The 22,019-nt window shown below is 49.3% G+C and overlaps 1 protein-coding gene across 2 annotated transcripts in view; it reads left to right on the forward strand.

Annotated features, from left to right (window-relative positions):
- Positions 1-1,727: 1,727 nt before the first annotated feature.
- The window catches only part of LLGL2 (LLGL scribble cell polarity complex component 2), a 77,993-nt gene continuing 57,701 nt past the window's right edge, over positions 1,728-22,019 (forward strand). The window contains exon 1 of one of the 2 annotated variants that reach the window (XM_040435704.1): positions 1,728-1,815. The gene's annotated coding sequence lies outside the window, so the exon portion shown is untranslated. Of the gene's footprint in view, positions 1,816-20,855; positions 20,860-22,019 lie in introns of those variants that run through there. The other variant, XM_040435705.1, reaches the window with a different exon arrangement.

Consider the following 22,019-nt stretch of genomic DNA (forward strand, 5'->3'; position numbering starts at 1 on the left):
CCCAAACGGATTTAAAAAAAACGGATAAACAATGGATAGGTTGTCCCACCAAGTGTTTTCCTTAGGCCTTAACCCCATAAAGGGGTATTCCAGACGGAGTGTTGGTTATCCACTGGATCGGGGATTAATACCAGATTGGTGGGGGGCTATTGGCTGGGACCTCTACCGATTGAAAGAACGGGGCGCCCCAGCCACAAGAACGTTGTTAGGGGAGCTTGTACGGCAGCCTGCCCCTCCGTTCTATGTCTATCTAGTATTTCTCCCTGATCAATAGGTGATCAATGCATCTGGCTGCAATACCCCTTTAGGCCTCATGCACACAACCGTATGTATTTTGCGGTCCGCAAAATATACGGATGACGTCTGTGTGCATTCCGTATTTTGCGGAACGGAACAGCTGGCCCCTAATAGAACAGTCCTATCCTTGTCCGTAAGGCGGACAATAATAGGACATGTTCTATTTTTTTTGCAGAACGGAAATACGGACATACGGAAACGGAATGCACGCGCAGTAACTTCCATTTTGTTTGCGGACCCATTAAAATGAATGGTTCCGTATACGGTCCGCAAAAAAACCCGGAACGGACACGGAAAGAAATATGTTTGTATGCATGAGCCCTTAGGCTAGGGCTATATGGCTGAGCGCTGAGTGAAGGGGGGCCGCAGCTGAACTCTTGCACCAGGGCCCATGAGCCTTTAGCTACGCCCCTGTATCTGTCTGTGGCCCCCTATATTTCCTCACATATTGAGGGACGCCCGTAACTATAGGGGGTGAAGCGGTTGTGGACGGACCCAGACATTGGAGCCTAAGGGGGCCCGAAAGGTCTCTCTATGCTACACGAAGCGCTCGGTACTATAAATGACTCATAATGGTCTGGGGGCCTCACACGCCCGTAACGCAGGTGTATTGGATCATCCATTTTACCTCAGGGTGTTGTTAGTTTTGGGCCATTGAGGCGAAATTTGCATCCGTAATACAGATGCTAGAATATGGTAGTCTGAATGGGGCTTATGTCTCTAGACCAGGGGTCAGCAACCTTTGGGACTCCAGCTGTTGTGAAACTACAACTCCCAGCTTGCTCCATTTATTCCCATGGGAGTTCTGAGAAGAGCAGAGCAAGTATGCATGCTGGGAGTTGTAGTTTCACAACAAGTGGCGCGCCTTCTGCTCTAGATAGATTTATAATAGTAATAAAATAATAATAGTAATAAATTATTATCGCATATTGGATGCAAATTAAAATTGTCAAATTAAACTTTTACCCCCACAGACTCTTCCCCTGTAACTCCTATAATTTCCCCCTTCCTGGTCAGCCCTAATCCCCAGAAGATCCACTACCATCACTTCTAAAATGAAGAAGTACGTCAAGAAATACCGACAAAAAGGCAAGCCAGTATTACTGGAGCACCCTCTTTGGTAATGAGCACCCAAGGTGAGTATACATGACTTCAAGTTCTCCTCAGGGACGCTGCCCCAGCAAGGCACACAGGGACTACTTTTTCCACACCGCGCAATGTTACGGGCGGTTCCATAAGTAATGCGTCTCAGGTAAGCCAGGTGCGCGGAGGAATCAATGACAAATCCAGCCTATTACATTATTCATGAGAAAAAGGGCCGGCCGCGAGGCCCGTGACGTCACCTCGGCAGCGGGGCGTAGCCTGGGAAGCAGGCTGTCTTGTTTCCTATTGGTCGGCTCTTGTAAGGATGTTTTGAATATGTAATTAGCCGGCCCCCCGGTGGAGGGAATCAGGAAGCGGCTGCGGCCCAAGCGCCTCCCGCGGGACGAAGCTCGGGAACTGCTGGACGCGGGGAAGGTGAGATGCTGGGTGGGGTGACGAGGGTCTGGAGCGGCCGGGTGAGAGGTGACCCGGTAATGTCCGGGTGGTAACGGAGGCGGGGCACACATGTGCCCGGTGCTGTGAGGGGCACCCTGTGTGCAGGTGATGGCGCTATGCCCGGGTATGGCCGCCTGTCACTTACCTCTGACTGGTACAACAGGTGTGTGATCTCTTGCTGGCAGGGTACGCAGCTCTCCTGCAGGGCAATGCTCGGCCCCCACCCGGGGGGGCAGGAAAAAGTTTGTTACTTCCAGAGGAGCAGAAGCCGCGGCCAGGGAAGGCTGTGTTCACATGTGCAGGTGTTTGATGCGGTCTGTGTGCTGACAAGCCACAGGTTGCCCTAAAACAGTAAGGGAATGGCTAGTTCTGCAATTGGATGGTCTACACTTGGGAATTGCAAGGCTAGGGCATGCACCTTCGGCCGGCAGCCATCCCTCTGACCCCCTTGGCCGAGCATGCATGTCCTCTGAATGGAGAGAGGCCAGTAAGCCGCTGCCAAAGAAGTGCTGAGGACAAAAGGATCGGACGTGTTGAAATCAAACAGCCCGATCCACATTAGATCAGGGATTGGCAACCTCCGGCACTACGACTCCCAGCAGGCACGCCCATAGAAATGAATGGAGCATGCTGGGATTTGTAGTGCCAGAAGGTGCTAAACGCTGCATTAGATGGTCGGTGGCCATCAGTGTAGTGCATACCCAACCTGCGGCCTCCCAGCATGCCCTGATAGCTGCAGGCTGCCCTGGCATGCTGGGAGTTGTAGTTTTGCAACAGCTGGAGGGCCGCAGGTTGGGCATCCCTGGTCTAGTGGGTACGGCTAGCTTAAAGGGACACGTCTGTCTGAAAGGGGTATAACATCATTGATAGAAATCAATTTTGGCACTGCTGCTCTGCCGAGCGTGAAAGACAAAGTAGTGTCCCTCTGTATAGGTCAGCACCAAGGAGAAGACCTCTTGTAGAGATGGGTAATCCACTGTCGGTATCTGTTAGTATAATAGTAGACGTAGAATTTGGATAACAGTGGAAGCTCCATTGTTCTTTTGGTGGGCCTAGATAAAGACGTCCACAGAGGAGCTCTGCATGGATTAGTGTCGTGTGCGCTGTTCTCAGTCAGTCACTACAGGGGGCGCTCTCTGGTCGGAGTGATGGTCTGACTGAGAGAGTTAATGGCGGCTGTCTGCCGTGCTAAGAGGACGTTAAAGGGGTTAATCCAGGAATTGCTAATGATGACCTGTCCTCATTACCAAGAAAGGAAACATCTCCGCTCCCTTAGACTCTCCATATGTCCTACTGGTCGGACTGCAGTGGATCTGTCTGGTCCACCTCATTCAGTCTGCTTCCGAATCCCCGGGGATCAGTCCCTTGCACATCGGGCTACACAGCGGCTTTGGCTTGGCAACGTTAAAGGGGTTATCCAATCCCTATAATGACCCCCAAAATGCCCGGGCCCCTTGTATACATTATACTTACCTGCTTCCCGGCACCCGAGTCCCTCCGGATCCCTTCTCGGCTGCTGCAATGGGGGGGAGCAGCCAATAGCCGGCTGGGATGGTGACCAGTCTCCCTAGCATCACCCTCGCCATTTGAATGGGCCCAGCCATCCGCACCGCAAAAAAAACAGCCCATGCACAGCCAGAAAACCCATGGGAGCACTCCGTAGTGCTTCTGTAGGCTTCCGATCCGTGCCTCCGTTCCGCACCGTATCTCCCAGATTGCGGACCCATCCAAGTGATACTGTGCGCAGACGGCCGGTGCCCGTATATTGCGGAGCCGCTGTTTGCGGGCTGTCGCCGCTGCCACACACTGGAGAAAAAAAAAAAAAAAAGCCTGCGTGGAAATTGCCACCCGGTGTGAATTTTAAGGCTTCGTCCACACAGAATGTAAATCTGTGTTTTACTTGCTGATTTTGTCACGGATTGCCCCGCATTTCGTCCTGTGCATTGTAAAGGGTTAAATCCGCCGTGACAATCTGAGTCACAAACTGACTCGCTGTGTTGTCAGTTCCCACATGCATTTCTTTCCTGCAGCGCGTGGATGAGATTTATTACAGTAGCTGCAAATTTTAACAAAAAGCGTGGGTTTTCAAAAACCTGTATCGTTTCCGCCACGTGTGGACGTTCCTTTTAAGGCTACATGCACACGACCGTATGTGTTTTGCGGTCCACAAAAAAACAAAAACGGATGCCTAAAACGGACAAGAACAGGACATGTTCTATTTTTTTTTTTGCGGGATTACCCAACGGACGTACTATTGCGGACAGCACACTGTGATTGTGTTCTCCACATTTTTTGCGGACCCCTTAAAATGAATGGGTCCGCATCCTATCCGCCAAAAAAAAAACTGGACACGGAAGCAAACAACGTTCGTGTGCATGTAGCCTAATCCGCAGCGGGTAAATTTTTCCGATGTAGCGGGGTGAAATCCACGGTGAACCCACAGCAATAATCCGCTACGCTGTTGTCGTCATGGCTTCATGCACACAACCGTTTTTTTGCGGATAGCACAGTGGCCAATACATTTCTATGAGACCGCGCACACATCCGTGTTTTTCCTGAAACTCTTGGCCGTTCCGCAAATTGTAGAACATGTCCAATTCTGCTCCGTGTAGTAGACGAGAATAGTGATATCTGGTGATGGACGCGAGAACAATGCAGAATGCAAAGTGTCCGTATTTCGCGCCTCGGTGGCTTGTGGACCAGAATACGGCCGTGTGTAAGACAAGATGGTCAGTGGTTCATTTGTGATTGGTCCGCGTATCCAGCAAATAGTACAGTTATTGTACACTTTGCAGAAATTGACCTGCCGTGCGGATTTCAAATTCCGTTTGCTGTTTTAGCTGCGGATTTCACCCCTGTCCAATGAAGGATGAGATCTGCTGCATCTAATCCGCACCAAAACAGCGATTAGAAATTGCGGATTTGGTGCATTGTATGGTGCGCGGAAATTTCTGCGGATCTTCTGCTCGTTGACCTGCACTCCTGTGTAGGGCCTTTCTAGTTTTCTTTTTGTGGTCAAGGTTGAGGCGCACAGGAGCAGGACTGATACGGTTACGGTATCTGCGTTGCGCTCTTTTCTTTCTGTCGTATGACAGACATCTTGGCGCAAACCGATGAACGTCCGTCATAAATCAGTTGCGCGCTGATCGTGACGGATCCAGTTCTGCATCACGTTTTCCATTTATATGTGAACAGAGCCTCAGAGTATATTCACATATACCGGTATAAAAACCGCAGGGGTTTTTAAACAAAAAAGGGTATTTATTATGGCATTTCTGTTTTATTGCTGCGGTTCTGATGCGGTTTTTCGCTGCTTTGGATGCAGGCAAGCAGAGATCTTGACAACTGTAAGTTGGTGTTGAAAAGATTTTGGAAAACTGATATCTTTGTACAGTACAGGTGAGGCAGGTGTGGGGGCGTGCGCACACAACCCATTGATCTGTGTGTCAGAGGTCTGAAATCCGTGTACTGCACGGTGGCTTACGTCAGGTTGTGCACACTTGGCCGGCGCACTCTTTCGTCAGCCGAGTAAACATCGCACGGATCTCCGCCTCGCCGCAGAGGCTGCTTTAGACGCCAATGCGGGAAGAGCAGTGTGAACTCCTGATTTTAAAAGGCTTCTCCCGTGAGTGATGTGAAAAATGAAAATCCGACGTCGTATAGTACATGACAAGCTCATGCAGCTTCTGGAGCAGCGACTGCTTGTGTGGCACTGCACTTCCAGGTGGCGGCGCATGCGCAGTCACTGTGCCCAAAAAGGCATCAGGACTTCTACACTTGCACCGCTACTCTGTGCTTATCACTATGCTATATGTATTTCCCTATAAAAGCTTAGGGGGCTTGTCCTTTCTGCTGTGGCTCTCTCCTCATCACAGCTCAGGCAGTGTGTCCTGTCTGCTGCAGCTCTCTCCCCATCGCAGCTCAGGCAGTGTGTCCCCTTTCTGCTGCAGCTCTCTCCCCATCGCAGCTCAGGCAGTGTGTCCCCTTTCTGCTGCAGCTCTCTCCCCATCGCAGCTCAGGCAGTGTGTCCTGTCTGCTGCAGCTCTCTCCCCATCGCAGCTCAGGCAGTGTGTCCTGTCTGCTGCAGCTCTCTCCCCATCGCAGCTCAGGCAGTGTGTCCCCTTTCTGCTGCAGCTCTCTCCCCATCGCAGCTCAGGCAGTGTGTCCCCTTTCTGCTGCAGCTCTCTCCCCATCGCAGCTCAGGCAGTGTGTCCTTTCTGCTGCAGCTCTCTCCCCATCGCAGCTCAGGCAGTGTGTCCTGTCTGCTGCAGCTCCCCTCCCCATCGCAGCTCAGGCAGTGTGTCCCCTTTCTGCTGCAGCTCACTCCCCATCGCAGCTCAGGCAGGTGTGTCCCCTTTCTGCTGCAAGCTCTCTCCCCATCGCAGCTCAGGCAGTGTGTCCCCTTTCTGCTGCAGCTCTCTCCCCATCGCAGCTCAGGCAGTGTGTCCCCTTTCTGCTGCAGCTCTCTCCCCATCGCAGCTCAGGCAGTGTGTCCCCTTTCTGCTGCAGCTCTCTCCCCATCGCAGCTCAGGCAGTGTGTCCCCTTTCTGCTGAAGCTCTCTCCCCATCGCAGCTCAGGCAGTGTGTCCCCTTTCTGCTGAAGCTCTCTCCCCATCGCAGCTCAGGCAGTGTGTCCCCTTTCTGCTGCAGCTCTCTCCCCATCGCAGCTCAGGCAGTGTGTCCCCTTTCTGCTGCAGCTCTCTCCCCATCGCAGCTCAGGCAGTGTGTCCCCTTTCTGCTGCAGCTCTCTCCCCATCGCAGCTCAGGCAGTGTGTCCCCTTTCTGCTGCAGCTCTCTCCCCATCGCAGCTCAGGCAGTGTGTCCCCTTTCTGCTGCAGCTCTCTCCCCATCGCAGCTCAGGCAGTGTGTCCCCTTTCTGCTGCAGCTCTCTCCCCATCGCAGCTCAGGCAGTGTGTCCCTGTCTGCTGCAGCTCTCTCCCGCACTGCAGCTCAGGACATAGTCGTGTCCCCTTTCTGCTGCAGCTCTCTCCCTGTCACTGCTACAGCTTCTAACAATAGATAGGGCTGGTGCAGTTGAAGAATGGAACTGAGCATGTGTGAGCCACCTTAGCTTTGTTACTTAAGTGGACAGAGAAATAAGGAACAGCAGGTGGCGCTATACATATACATTTTATTTTATTTAAATACATGCGACTACAAAAGTATTCAGACCTTGGTGCTGGTACATCCCCTTTAAGGCTGGGCGTTTAATGGTGGACGTTCTTGTGTAGCCCGCCGTGAAGACTGCATCTGGGTAAATATTGAGGCACTCTGTAAATGCATTGCTTGAATTTTTGTACTGATCCTGTATTGTGCTCCAGAGCTGCATTCACAGTGTCTTCTCTAGGAAACTGTCAACCAGCCCCCCCCCCCCACAGCGAGGGTACAACCACCCGAGCTGGTATTACTTATCAACCACCATCAAAAAACGCTGAAAATGCGTGACTGTTTTGCAACGTTTGTGTTTTTTTTTTTTTTTTTTTACCACCGCAAAAAATGCACACCGCACGTGGATATCATCCGTGCATCTGTACCGCAGATTATAGAACGTGTCCTTTTCTCGTCCGTTTTACAAGGACGGCAATTCTATCAGAAACATGCAGCATGCACATGGCCGGTAGGCGTATTTTGCGCATTCGCGGTTTGCAGACTGCAAAATACATGTAATCATGTGCAAGAGTTGTGAGCCAAAACCAAGTGCAGGTCAAAAACACAGAACGGGTGCAGATCTTCCCATTGGGCCGGGTTCACGTCTGCATTGTGTGTTCCAGCGGGCACAGCTGGATACTACCGCGCACCGGATCCCTATTCGCTGTGATGGGATCCGGCCACTTTCCGGCATTGACGGTGGCTTTCGTCCAGAGAGATAATGCTGCGTGTACACCAGATACAGTGAATTCCCATGGTCTTTATGTCTGTGCAGTCTCCACTCCTGGTTTTGTCTCACAATCACTGATGGGAGTCACTGACCAAACGCTGACAAAACCACTGAAGTGCTAACGAGGGCTAAGGCCTCATCACATTTCCATGCACTTTTGACATCGGTTGAAAATCCATCCGTGAAGAATCCATGTGTCTGTTTTTGCCATCCATATTCCATGGCCACTGCTCAGCTGAAAATTAATTTACAGAGCATCTCCTACCAATGGGCTGTGAAAAACCACTGACACAACACGGATGCCATCCGTTTACGCTGGGGTTTTTTCAAGGACCCATAGACTTTAATGTTTTTTTTTTGGTCCTCATCACAGATCAAAAAGTGCAGTGGAAAACCACTGATGTGTGAACAAACACGTTAAATAAAATCCACTGGATGCATGTGCTGTGTGTGGAGAATATGTACAGCACATGTTCATGCACACGACCGTATGTATTTTGCGGTCCGGAGTACCTTTTTTTTTTTTTTAATTTAATTTTTATTTTTTTTTATTTTTAACGGCCCCATTGAAATGAATGGTTCCGCATATGGGCCGAAAAAAAAGCGGAATGGACACGGACAAAAAATGTTTGTGTGCATAAGCCCCTTACTGAAGTGTAAATGAGGCCTCTTTCACACGGTCAGTGTTTGGTCAGTGATTGTGAGCCATAACCAGAAGTGGAGGCTACACAGAGATAAGGTATTAGGGAAAGATTTGGGGGTATATTAGGCTTATTTCTGGCTTACATTTAGACCGGCGCTAGATACGCTGAAGTTATGTGGAAGCCTGCTCTTCTTAACTTCAGCGGATCCAACGCAGGGGCTTAAGACCGGCGTCTACAACAAATGACCCCCTTTGTGTTTTTGACCTGCTCCTGGTTTTGGCTCGCAATCACTGATGACAATCACTGACTGTGTGAATGTTGCCCTAACTTTGGGAGCAGACCGCCCCACTGAGGGCCCATTCACATGACGGAACCCTCTATCTGCTGATGTACAGGCTGCATTGGCCGCCGTTTGTGTGGAGATATCGTCCCCTTGAAGTAATTCTTCTGATGCAGTGTGCAGCACTTATATTTTTCAGAATGATGCTGATGGGTAAAGCAGAGGCCTCGTGCACCTCCATTATCAGTCCGTATAAATCAGAGCGTAATAAGATCTCATACATGAGCCGTTCATTGTATTGTGGCATCTGTTCTCTGTTCTTTGTTTTATTTTTTTTATCCAAAAAACAAATGTGTCCTAGTAAGGAGTGATTCACACAGCCGTGATCAGTCTGGGAAAAACATGATGATGTGAGTACAGTACGTTAGACGTGCAATCAGAAAGGAACGGGGTGCCGGGGAGGTCCGTGTTTCCCAGACCGATCGCAGTTGTGTGAATCAGCCTAAAAAGAAGTGAAGCTTTTTTGGGAACGTTCCGCTTGTCCTTTGTACTGGGATCCTTTCCGAGCTTTGATAAAAAAAATTCTGTATGGCAGGAGGGATCTCGCAGTATAAGATGAAGGTGGCGTTTACGAAATGGGGTATTTAGTTTGGACTCCTTGGGTTGCAGGGGGGTCTTAGTTTGGACTCCTTGGGTTGCAGGGGGTCTTAGTTTGGACTCCTTGGGTTGCAGGGGGTCTTAGTTTGGACTCCTTGGGTTGCAGGCGGTCTTAGTTTGGACTCCTTGGGTTGCAGGCGGTCTTAGTTTGGACTCCTTGGGTTGCAGGGGGTCTTAGTTTGGACTCCTTGGGTTGCAGGCGGTCTTAGTTTGGACTCCTTGGGTTGCAGGCGGTCTTAGTTTGGACTCCTTGGGTTGCAGGCGGTCTTAGTTTGGACTCCTTGGGTTGCAGGCGGTCTTAGTTTGGACTCCTTGGGTTGCAGGCGGTCTTAGTTTGGACTCCTTGGGTTGCAGGCGGTCTTAGTTTGGACTCCTTGGGTTGCAGGCGGTCTTAGTTTGGACTCCTTGGGTTGCAGGCGGTCTTAGTTTGGACTCCTTGGGTTGCAGGCGGTCTTCCTGGAGGGAGCTTCTGTAACCCTGGCGGTCCAGCAGCGCTGCTTTGTTAATGGGAATACGATTTGCTTGCCATTGGGATGGCATAGCTTGTGTTCTGTGGGCTAGGTGACTGGTTGATGGAGCTATTTCCCGATTCCTAGTCCTTGCACACGTTATGGTAAGATCGTAGTTTCAGACTCCCTTTTATTCTCATAGTTTGATTGCTGCCACAGTAGCCAGGTATGGCATTGGCGTAGCACATTAATCGGCAAACTCCACTACTCCAGCGGTGGTGTAACTACAACTCCCAGTATCCTCCATACACATCTATGATAGTTTTGAGGACAGCCAAGCAAGTGTGCATGCTGGGAATTTTCTGACCACAGCTGGAGTGCTGGAGCTTGCTGACCCCTGGTTGAAGTTATCCCCTTATAACTAATAGATTTGTGAGGGTCCTACCGCTGGGACCCCCACTAATCGTGAGAACGGGGACCCTGTACCCCTGCAGCCTCCCTGAAAAGAAGGGAGCGGCATTTGTGTGTCTGCTCCATTCACTTCTATAGGAGAGTGCAGCGCTCATCTCTGGAATTCCCATAGAAATGAATGGAGCAGCCATGCGCTGTTCTTTTTATTGGGTACGGGGCCCCCATTCTCGTGATCAGTAGTAGGACCCCCACCAATCTAATAATTATCCCCTATCCTATGGATAGAGGGTAACTTCTACCAACTGGAATACCCCTTTAAGCCTGCCACACCACTATTTGGCGTAAAAAAGTGACCCCATGTGACAGGCATAAAAGACCCCCATTGAGTGTTGTAGTAGGGGGATGCGTCTAAGTTATGATGAGGCTCATGTGACCGCCACGGTGGGGTCTCCAGCTCCTCTTATTGTGATCGTGGGGGTCCTGGCAGTCAGACCAATCAGATCCCCTATCCACAGGATGAGTATCAGTTGTTGTGGTGGGACGTCCCCTTTAAGATGGTGGTAAGGCAAGAGAATTGGTGATGTCAATGGTCCAGGCTGTAAGGGTTAATGGGGACAGGATGATACTTTCTAGGTGAACTTTGGCCAGTCGTCTAACGTCTGTTCCTGGTGCCTTAATTAGTTCCTCCGCCATAAAGCGGCGTGCTGGGGGGAGGGTGTGCTGGGAAGTTGAAGGGATGACCGGGTGGATTTAGGGCAGGGCAGCTACAAATTCCAGGTAGTTTTCTCTCTGGCTTCCCAGCTTTGGAGTTGGCGGCGTGTCCTCAGACTTTGCAGACACTTACACAACTTGAGACACGTCTGACATGGCGTGTCCTGCCTTCTGTCCTGACGGGACGTCTAGGGTGCAAGACGGGAGAAGGCACTGAGAACGCCTGTGTCCATGCTGCTAAAATCTAACGGCAGAGGAGTCCATGGTATCCGGCATAGCTGCACCCCCCCAAGCCTCAGTGACTATAATGCAGTGCTTCTCAATTATTTTCTGTCATGCCCCCCCTAGGAAGAAGAAAACATTTCGCGCCCCCTGCGCGACTGTAAATAGTATCATTTGTCTATAAAATTTATGGGGGATCTGTGGATGACGGACACTTATGGGGGGATCTGTGGATGACGGACACTTATGGGGGGATCTGTGGATGACGGACACTTATGGGGGGGATCTGTGGATGACGGACACTTATGGGGGGGGGATCTGTGGATGACGGACACTTATGGGGGGGGGGGGATCTGTGGATGACGGACACTTATGGGGGGGGGTATCTGTGGATGACGGACACTTATGGGGGGGGATCTGTGGATGACGGACACTTATGGGGGGGGATCTGTGGATGACGGACACTTATGGGGGGGGATCTGTGGCTGGCACTGTTATATATGTGCCATCAACAGACCCCCCACCCCATAACAGTGCCATCCACAGTGCCCCCCCAGCCCATAACTGTGCCATCCACAGATTCCGTGTGCCCGCCGCCGCCGTTTAAAGTTATTAAACATGCCCCCTCACTCCTAATAGTACCGCAAATCCGAATTTCTTCTGTATAATGCCGGCAGGCGGGCCGGGCGGCCGGCGCGTCCCTCAGTGACGTCACTTGTCTGCGCCGCCTGCTTTATGAATGAAGCAGGCGGCGCAGTCGCGTGACATCACTGAGGGACGCGCCGGCCGCCCCCGGCCTGCCTGCCGGCATTATACAGAAGAAATTCGCACACCCCAAAGGCCGGCCCTGAACGAGCCCTCCTTTACGGAGCCTGGCGCCCCCCTATTTGAGAAGCACTGCTATAATGGGACCGAGAGGGGATCCGGTCTGTTTCCGGCATTAATGCCGGGATTCGGCAGGACAAATACTGCTGCAAGTAGTGTTTGTCTTTTTTTTTTTTTTTTTTTTATCCAGCCGAATGTTTGAAAAAGGCTGGATCCCTACCGGGTCCCATCTTTCCTTCCTTTCTGTTTTAATCTATAGCAACGTGCACGTACTGTGGTTGTCGCACATGTTCAGTTCATCCTCCACAAATGATTTGTATTTTTTACATTAATCATGGGATAACTCCTTTTTAAATGTCTTTCCACCTGACCCCTTTCCCCACTTTCAGACCTGAGCGAGAAGCCTACTTACCTGCTTCCTGCCTCGATCAGTGCCCCGCCGCCACCATCGCACTGCGGTGCGCGTCCGGTGTGACAGTGGTTATGTGCCGCTGCGGCCTCATGTGACACGTGGGTGGGGGTGCACCACTGCCGCAGTGGCGTACCATGTCTAACCAGATGTAGACTTCCGGAGCCACTACACATCAGGTTTTCGCCGCAGATCCGGCGACATTGGGGGGGGGAGGCCCTTAACGTGAAAAACCCCTTTTTAAAATGATATTTTATAAACCGTATGTAAACCTGGAAGCAGGATCTGGAGCGGGCGGAGGATTGTTATCAGGTTGCTCCATCTGTTAGCGGCTGCAGTGATTGTCTCTTCCCAGGGTATTTAGTTCTTTACCTGAAGGCGCCATTCAGGCATTAACCCTGACGTGTCCGGAGCCCTCCTGTGGCCTTCACTTTTTCACCTGAGACGTCTAGTTAAAATTCCACAATTGATTGCAGCCATTACAACACCTGAAGGTGGGACCCAAGAGCCAACTTTGATCTTCCTTCCAGGGACGGTGCTGTCTGTGCGTGCACTTCCCATTCCTTCTGTGCTCCTTCTTATTGTGTCTTCTCGGAGTCGTACATCCAGCCTGGTCCTCCTGAATCCGCCTCCTGTTTTCCTGGCCCTTCCGTCCTTCAGACGCATCTGTTCTTCCCCATCATGCCTTGCTTAGGATTCATTTAGCAAATTTTCGCCACAAAAGGTTCTGCAGGACTCCACGAATGGGACCGTCACCCCACACGCCCAATGAGCAGCTGTTCTGCGGTAGCTCTGGCGCCAGAACTCCACAGCGCTATCCTTTGTGTAGTGGACAGAGGTGGTTACAACGCAGTAGCTTATTCCCCTCTTCCCATTGAGAACACGGGGAGGGGGGGGGGGGGGGGGAGTCATTTACAGAGAGTGCAGCGCCAGTTCTTGGAAGACCCCGATTTGCAACTTTTGCATCTTTTTGCTGTCCTCGCCATTTGGGAGTGGCGGGGGCTATTTAACTAGTTTTACTCCAGTTTTGGCCATTAAAACTAGACAAAACTACTCTATTCAGGGAGTGGAGTCGTTTTTTAGGATGCACGCAGCCGGAGGAGGCGCTTAATTTATAACGAGGCTGCCCCTCCGCCAGCACACAGGGGAAATGAAGGCCGTCGTAAAAAGCTCATCTTTGTAAACCACCCCCCATGTGTAGGCGCAATCGCATTTGAAGATGTCTCCTAGAATCACTACTTTTAGGGCCCATTCACACGACTGTAGGCCGCCCATGCCGTATTGCAGACCGCAAACGTTGACTTGAATGGGTCCACAATCCTCAAGATGCGGCGCGGAGGCACGGGTCAAAAGCCCATGGAAGCTTATTGGTCTATTGGTCCATGCCTCCGCACCACAAAGACGACATGTCCTATCTTTTGCCATATATTGCAGATTGTGGACCCATTCAAGTCAATGTGTCCGCACCGGAATACGGGATTCACATGGCCAGTGCCCATGCACTGCTGACCGCAATTCGCGGCTTGCAGCACGGACATCTAGCGTTAGTGTGATTGGACCCTTAGGGTAATTTTGCGGCGTGTAATAGAATAAGGCTACACGCACATGACCGTATGCCATCCATTTTTTACGGATCTATTGTAACAATGCCTAAAACGGTCAAGAATAGGACATGTTCTATTTTTTTTTTTGCAGGGCTACGGAACGGATGTACTGATGCGGACAGCACACGGTGTGCTGTCCGTATTTTTTGCGGACCCATTGAAATGAATGGGTCCGCATCCTATCCGCAAAAAAAAACGGAACAGACACAGAAACAAACAACTTTCTTGTGCATGTAGCCTAAGGCAGTGGTGCAGATTTTTGCATTGAAATGCAATAGTAAAGTACCTTAACGCCAATTACCACTTTCACGCGAGCGTATTCCGGATAATATACCACCCAGATCGTCATCAGTATTGCTTCAGTAATTAGTCCGGATTTACACGTGTATTCCTTCCTTCCTGTATTTTTGCACTCCCATAGACTCTAATGGGCGTATTTGGAAGCAGATACTCACAAAACTCGGATATGCTGCGGATTTCAAATACTGTCGGAGAATATCTGTCCGTGTAAATAGCTCCATTCTTTACGTTGGCAGAGGATTATGGTACACAATCCGCGCCATATACGGATTGCAGATACGCTTGTGTGAAAGAGGCCTATGGCTGGGGTTTTGAAAACCCTGTGCACATGCCTCCAGAAAAAGCATAATAGGGGTTGTCCAGGTTTAGAGCTGATCCCGGACATATGCCCATCTTCACCCCTCTGGCCCCCCCCCCCCCCCTCATATTGTCATCGAGCATTTCAAGGGCTTTTTTGTTTACATTTTTACACTGCTAGGCAGAGTCTTCCTCCTAGCAGTGTTCCTGGTGACGTCACCGGCACTGATGGGCGGACTTTATCAATGCCCTAGCGTTTTACAGGCTAGGGCAGCGCTAAAGCCCTCCTATTAGTGCCGGTGACATCAGGGAAATATCTCTGGCAGATATTGGTGAGATTTTGGGCTTGCGCCTGCGGTGAGAATTTTCACTGTGCACCATGTCAATTTATGCTGTGGATTTCGCCCCTTGGCAATTCATAGGGTTAAATCCAGTGCGGAAACGTGGCCGTACCATTATATCTGTGTTAAAACGCAGTGAAAACGTGAATCTTTTTTTTTTTTTTTTTTTTTGTGGAACGGATGCGGAACCATTCACTTCAATGGGTCCGCAAAAAAATGGAAGTTACTCCGTGTGCATTCCGTTTCCGTATGTCCGCATTTCCGTTCTGCAAAAAAAAAATAGAACATGTCTTATTATTGTCCGCATTACGGACAAGGATAAGACTGTTCTATGAAGGGCCAGCTGTTCCGCAAAATACGAAATGCACACGGATGTCGTCCGTTTTTTTGCGGATCCGTTTTTTGTGGACAGCAAAATAGATACGGTCGTATGCATGAGCCCTAAGTGTAAGTTGAAGTAGCGGGCGGCTGTCATACTAGGATATGGCTCTGCTGCGTTCACACCTTTTCCACATAAAGCCTCCCCTCGTCTGCAGGTCACAGAAAGTCTCGGCTTCTCCAAGCGTCTACACCCACTGTTGAAAGTGCAAACACACCCAGAAACCTCCGAGCTGCTGGCTCCGTGCCATCCTGTGCCATGAGTGAAACTGTATGAAGCAGATGCAAACACAGCTGCAATGACGGTATACAGTATGGAGCCGGCGTCTCCGTACAAGGGCAGACGCCCGCCGGCAGTTCCTACTATGGGAATATTATGCAGACCATTACAAGGGCTGAAATAACTTTCCAATACAAAAAAAAAAATGGGGGACATTTTTGGGTCCTCTATTCTTAGCCTGTAAAAAAAAAAAACATTCTTTCCATGATGTAACATGCAAAGCAGCATGGCATCACGCATGACCAGACTGCAGAGCCTCCTCTGCTATTCCCCATGTAATACAGTAATTCTGCAACCTATTTCTATAGGGCTATCTGTTTTGCTGTCCCTCTGTTATTCCTCCTGGAAATATGTGAACAACATTACTGTGTTGCGTCCCTGCCGCTGACTGGAAAGTGCCGGCCACGGTACACAGTGATGGTCGCACAGCTCCCAAATACAGTAGCACCCCAAACCCTGTGACTCCTCCAGGAAATATGGTCACTTTTGGGAAAGCGTTGGCATGCCTGTTTATGAATCTCCCAGGAATCAAAGCCAATTACAGTGGGATGCGAAAGTTTGGGCAACCTTGTTAATCGTCATGATTTTCCTGTATAAATCGTTGGTTGTTATGATAAAAAATGTCAGTTAAATATATCATATAGGAGACACACACAGTGATATTTGAGAAGTGAAATGAAGTTTATTGGATTTACAGAAAGTGTGCTATAATTGTTTAAACAAAATTAAACAGGTGCATAAATTTGGGCACCACAAAAAAGAAATGAAATCAATATTTAGTAGATCCTCCTTTTGCAGAAATTACAGCCTCTAAACGCCTCCTGTAGGTTCCAATGAGAGTCTGGATTCTGGTTGAAGGTACTTTGGACCATTCCTCTTTACAAAACATCTTTAGTTCATTCAGGTTTGATGGCTTCCGAGCATGGACAGCTCTCTTTAAGTCACACCACAGATTTTCAATTATATTCAGGTCTGGGGACTGAGATGGCCATTCCAGAACGTTGTACTTGTTCCTCTGCATAAATGCCTTAGTGGATTTTGAGCAGTGTTTAGGGTCGTTGTCTTGTTGAAAGATCCAGCCCCGGCGCAGCTTCAGCTTTGTCACTGATTCCTGGACATTGGTCTCCAGAATCTGCTGATACTGAGTGGAATCCATGCGTCCCTCAACTTTGACAAGATTCCCAGTCCCTGCACTGGTGACACAGCCCCACAGCATGATGGAACCACCACCATATTTTACTGTAGGTATCAGGTGTTTTTCTTGGAATGCTGTGCTCTTTTTCCTCCATGCATAACGCCCCTTGTTATGGCCAAATAACTCCATTTTAGTTTCATCAGTCCACAGCACCTTATTCCAAAATGAAGCTGGCTTGTCCAAATGTGCTTTAGCCCACCTCAAGCGGCACTTTTTGTGCTGTGGGTGGAGAAAAGGCTTCCTCTGCATCACTCTCGCATACAGCATCTCCTTGTGTAAAGTGCGGCAAATGGTTGAACGATGCACAGTGTCTCCATCTGCAGCAAGATGATGTTGTAGGTCTTTGGTGCTGGTCTGTGGGTTGACTCTGACTGTTCTCACCATTCGTCGCTTCTGTCTATCCGAGATTTTTCTTGGTCTGCCACTTCGAGCCTTAACTTGAACTGAGCCTGTGGTCTTCCATTTCCTCAATATGTTCCTTACTGTGGAAACAGACAGCTGAAATCTCTGAGACAGCTTTCTGTATCCTTCCCCTAAACCATGATGGTGAACAATCTTTGTCTTCAGGTCATTTGAGAGTTGTTTTGAGACCCCCATGTTGCTACTCTTCAGAGAAAATTAAAAGAGGAGGGAAACTTACAATTGACCCCCTTAAATACTCTCTCATAATTGGATTCACCTGTGTATGTAGGTCAGGGGTCACTGAGCTTACCAAGCCAATTTGAGTTCCAATAATTAGTTCTAAAGGTTTTGGAATCAATAAAATGACAACAGTGCCCAAATTTATGCACCTGCCTAATTTAGTTTAAACAATTATAGCACACTTTCTGTAAATCCAATAAACTTCATTTCACTTCTCAAATATCACTGTGTGTGTCTCCTATATGATATATTTAACTGACATTTTTTATCGCAACAACCAACGATTTATACAGGAAAATCATCACGATTAACAAGGTTGCCCAAACTTTCGCATCCCACTGTACATTCCGGTAGTCCAGGACTAGCGTGTTTTCGGTATTTTACAGACGAATGGTCCAAAAAAATAAAATAAAATTACGTTAAATGCCACTACTAGCTTTATTTGATGCTTCCTCCGCAAATCTTCAATAGATTTTCAGGACCATAAAATAAAGGACCTTTCCTGACATGTCTGTCTCTGGAGTATTTTTCCTTAGAACTTTGCATTGTGCCGTTCCTCTGTTATTCCTCCTAGGAAGGTATAAGGAAATTGAGAGCAGTGTTGCGACAGTGTCAGGCTGTGTAGGGCATACACCGCCCTTCCTACTGGTAACAAGTGTGAATTTATTTGTAGTTATTTATTTAGCTATTTCTAGTAGGAATAACGGAGGAAAAGCAGACTGCTGAGCTGTAAGAAAAAGAAATGCTTTAGAATTGGTATATTGCCAGTAATACAGGTGTTTATAAAAACAGACATGTCACCTGGTTTGGGGTCAATACCACTATGTCGTCATGCCTCTGGGGTTTAGGGTCCCACACCTGCCCATAGCAAGTCACCGAGCCCTGCAAAGAACCGTAAATGAAAATCCAACTCGTTTGAATGGACCCTTATTCGCACGTCGGTGCGTTATGGATATGTGCTGTCCATGTTCTCCATGGACACCGCACGTACCCAATGATTTATATGTGTGGTTGTTCACACATGTCTGGATTACTTCACGGAAGAATGCACAATTTTCTTTCTTTCTTGTTCATGGATCCGCCGTGCCCTTAGTCTACAGGTCCGTGAAAAAAATACTAATAGAACACGGATGCCAGCTGTATTTCGTCCATGTTTCACGGATCGTTGCTAGGGGATGCTCTTGAAATAAATTTTCAGCTGAGCGATGTTCGTGTTGTACGAATGACATGGATTCTTCACGGATGAGTCACTGACCATCTTGAGTCCTAAGTAGGATGGGTTCCCTTTAAAATGCTGAAAACCTACCTACACTCTGGAATTTTTGCCTGGCCCTGGGTCATTGGCATTACAGATTAGGACAAAATCCACAAGGAATAGTATATCAACGTTTGAGATCTTCCATGGTTGGGCGGAGCTGAACTAGGAGATCTGTGTGTGGGAAGAGATAAGGAAGAGCCCCGCACAGCAGAGTAAATATTTTCTCCTGCTGTGACTATAAAAAATTGTTGGAATTCCTCTTTCAGGTCAGTAGGAGTTACTCAAGTATGTGCAGAATTGGTGCTGATTTCCAACACAACATTTCCCTTATTTAAAAAAATAAAATAAATGCTTTTAAAGGGGTTGTCCATCTTTTTAAATGTGGCAATCGATGTCTGATTGACGGGGGTCTGACACCTTGCGATCTCTGACAGAACTACACGGCTCCGTCTGTTGTCCAGTGGACAGAGCTGGTTACTGCAGCGCTGCTCTATCTGTAGGTTTTCCTCTGCAGGCTCCATCTCTTAGGAGTCATGCACACAACCGTTGTTCGGGGCCACATCCGAGCCGCTCAGGTGCAGACCCATTTACTTCAACGGGGACCCGGACCCATTTTGCGGACGTGTGTATTCAGATGGTGCAGTTGTGCGGGACTTTTCTAAAAATGAGGCTGATAGTCACACTGTTTTAGCCTGAATTGGCACTGTTCTGCAGCCAGCACAGGCAAAGCTCATTGTGAATATCCTTTTGTCCATTTGTCCTGAACTTCGCTCTGCAGTGGGTATAGACTAGCTGCTATGATGCCTCCTATACACAGCTCATAGAGAAGAGGAGATCCTGTTTCTCTTATCTCTGTAGCTCGACCTCAGAAGCAGCAGCTTGAAGACCATATATGCAGCAGTGCTAAGCAGTGTAGCTATGAATCCAGCATAGGGGTCAGACAGTAAAACACTAAAAACAGCAGCAGCTCCCTCTTCTTACTCTCTCCTGCCGTTTCCATAGACCTCTGTTGGCAGCAGCTGTAACCTCGTAACACAGTGAATCTAATAATCCGTCTCGTCTCCGCCTCACTTCTGATAAGTGGAGAAAGAGGCATTTTTATGTAATGCCAAGGTTTTTTTAGGTCGCCCGATTTATGGATAGATGGTTGAAACAACTGTGACTTAAGCCCCTTCCGGATCTCCAGTTACACGTATGGTGGAAGTCCGCTCTTTAAACATGGCACCCACTCAGAAGCTGAGCGGGCACCATAACCATAGGTGCCTACCGTTTTATACAGCAGACGCCTGTAGGCAATGTCCCCGGTCGATGATAATGCAGATAACGGACTTTTAACCCCTCAGATGCCGCGGTCAGTTGTGATCAGCATCTGAGCGGTCTTTCGCTGAGTGAAGGCCGAGGGAGCTGTTAAATTTCCGTGGCAGGATCGGGTATTCTGAATGCTGTGAGGCCTGCCACAGCAAAATTCTCCGCTCTCCTTAATAAAAATTAATAAACAATAAAAAAAATCATAGGCATTGAGTCCCGAAATATCCAACCTATCAAAATATAAAAATATTTTTCTCATCCGTATCATTGGGAGACAGAGGCTTGACCTTGGGTATAGCTGTTGCCACTAGGAGGCGACACTAAGCACAAAAATGTGAGCTTCCTTTCCTCCAGCTATACCCTTCCTACAGGTACTAAGCTAAAACAGTTTTAGCTCAGTGTCCGTAGGAGGCAGACCTCCCTGCTTTGCAGGTCTGCCTATTTATTTTTTTTTTTTTTTTTTTTTCTTCTAGTGGGATTACAGGCAGTCCTAGCTCCCTGCACTCTCACCCAGCAGACGGGAGACCAGGGGGTCCCAAAGCCTGCTGCTCCTTCCTGATCTCCAGAAGACAAGGAGGACCAGAGGTTCCTAAAGCCTTTGCATTCCGCCAGCCTTCGGGTCACCACGGACGCTCACGACAAATCCCCTCTGTTTCCAAGTGCCCTCCCCAAGGGGCTGCACACCAAAAGTGGTGACCCGACTGGAACCAGGGGGCGATCCCGTTGCTCGCCAAATGTTTTCCCCAACCACCTGGAGTTTGATTCCTCTATTTTCCAAGGAATGGAACTCCCTGACAGGTGTTTTGCTTTGCCGAAACGCTTAGACATCTTATATCCCTATTCAGAGGATTTGACAAAGAAGTGGTCCTCCGCTCCTTTCTCGCTGTTTCCAGATGGATTCCCTGCAATCGGTCATTGCATCCATGGACCCGGGGTAGCACCTGTCCTCCATAGATATCAAGGACGCTTATCTCCATGTTCCCATTTGCTTCAGTCACCAGAAATATCTTCAGGTCGCAGTGGGACCTTTTCATTACCAGTTTGTGGCCCTCCCTTTCGGTCTTGCCACAGCTCCCAGGGTCTTTACCAAGCTTCTGGCCTCAGTCATGGCTCTGCTTCATGCCAGGTGGATAGTGGCGATTCCGTACTTGGACGATATCCTGATCAAGGGTCCGTCATTCCGGACAACGGCAGACAGCCTACGCCTCGTCTGGGACACCTTGGAACGCTTCAGGTGAGTTCTGAACCTGTCAGTCATGTCTTCACCCATCTCGACAGCTGATGTTTCTGGGCATGCTGTTAGACACTGATTGGGCCAAGATATTCTTGCTCCCGGACAAACTCTCCACTTTCCGTCGTCAGATCCTCTCCTCCTTGCGGCGTCAGCCTCTTCCCATTTGCCAGTGCATGAGGGCTGTGGGCTCCATGGCACTCTTTGTACGAAGAAGTGCCCTACACGCAGTTCCATACGGACGCCAGTTGACGACGGACGCCAGTCTCTGGGGCTGGGGGGAGTTCTGGACAATCTCTCGGTCCAGGGCACCTGGTCCCGTGAGGAACGCTCCCTTCCGATCAATATTCTAGAATTGCGGGCGATTTTGCCTCTCTGGTTCATTGGATGGACCGTCTCTGGGGGTGTCCAGTTTGGGTTCAATCAGACAACTCCACGGCTGTTGCATATCTAAATCGCCAGGATGGCACCCGGAGCCCCGCAGCCATGTCGGAAGCAGCGCTCATCCTCTCCTGGGCGGAGAGCCATGTTCCAGCTCTGTTGGCAGTTCATATCCCCGGCATCGACGACTGGATCGCCAACTTTCTTGGCCGAGAGAGACTCGATCCCGGCGAATGGGCTCTGCATCCACAGGTATTTCTTGCGATTTGCAAGCGATGGGGTCGGCCGGATGTGGATCTTATGGCCTCCCGCTTCAACTGCAAGGTAGAGAACTTTGTCATGAGGTCCAAGGATCCTCTGGCTCAGGTGTCAGATGCCCTTGTGATCCTGTGACGCCGTTTACATTTCCTTACGTGTTCCCTCCTCTTCCGCTCATTCCGCGTCTTCTCCGGAAAATCAGGTCCGAAGGTCTGCTCGTCATT

Source organism: Bufo bufo, chromosome 6 (genome assembly GCF_905171765.1).
Source record: "Bufo bufo chromosome 6, aBufBuf1.1, whole genome shotgun sequence".
NCBI lineage: Eukaryota > Metazoa > Chordata > Amphibia > Anura > Bufonidae > Bufo > Bufo bufo.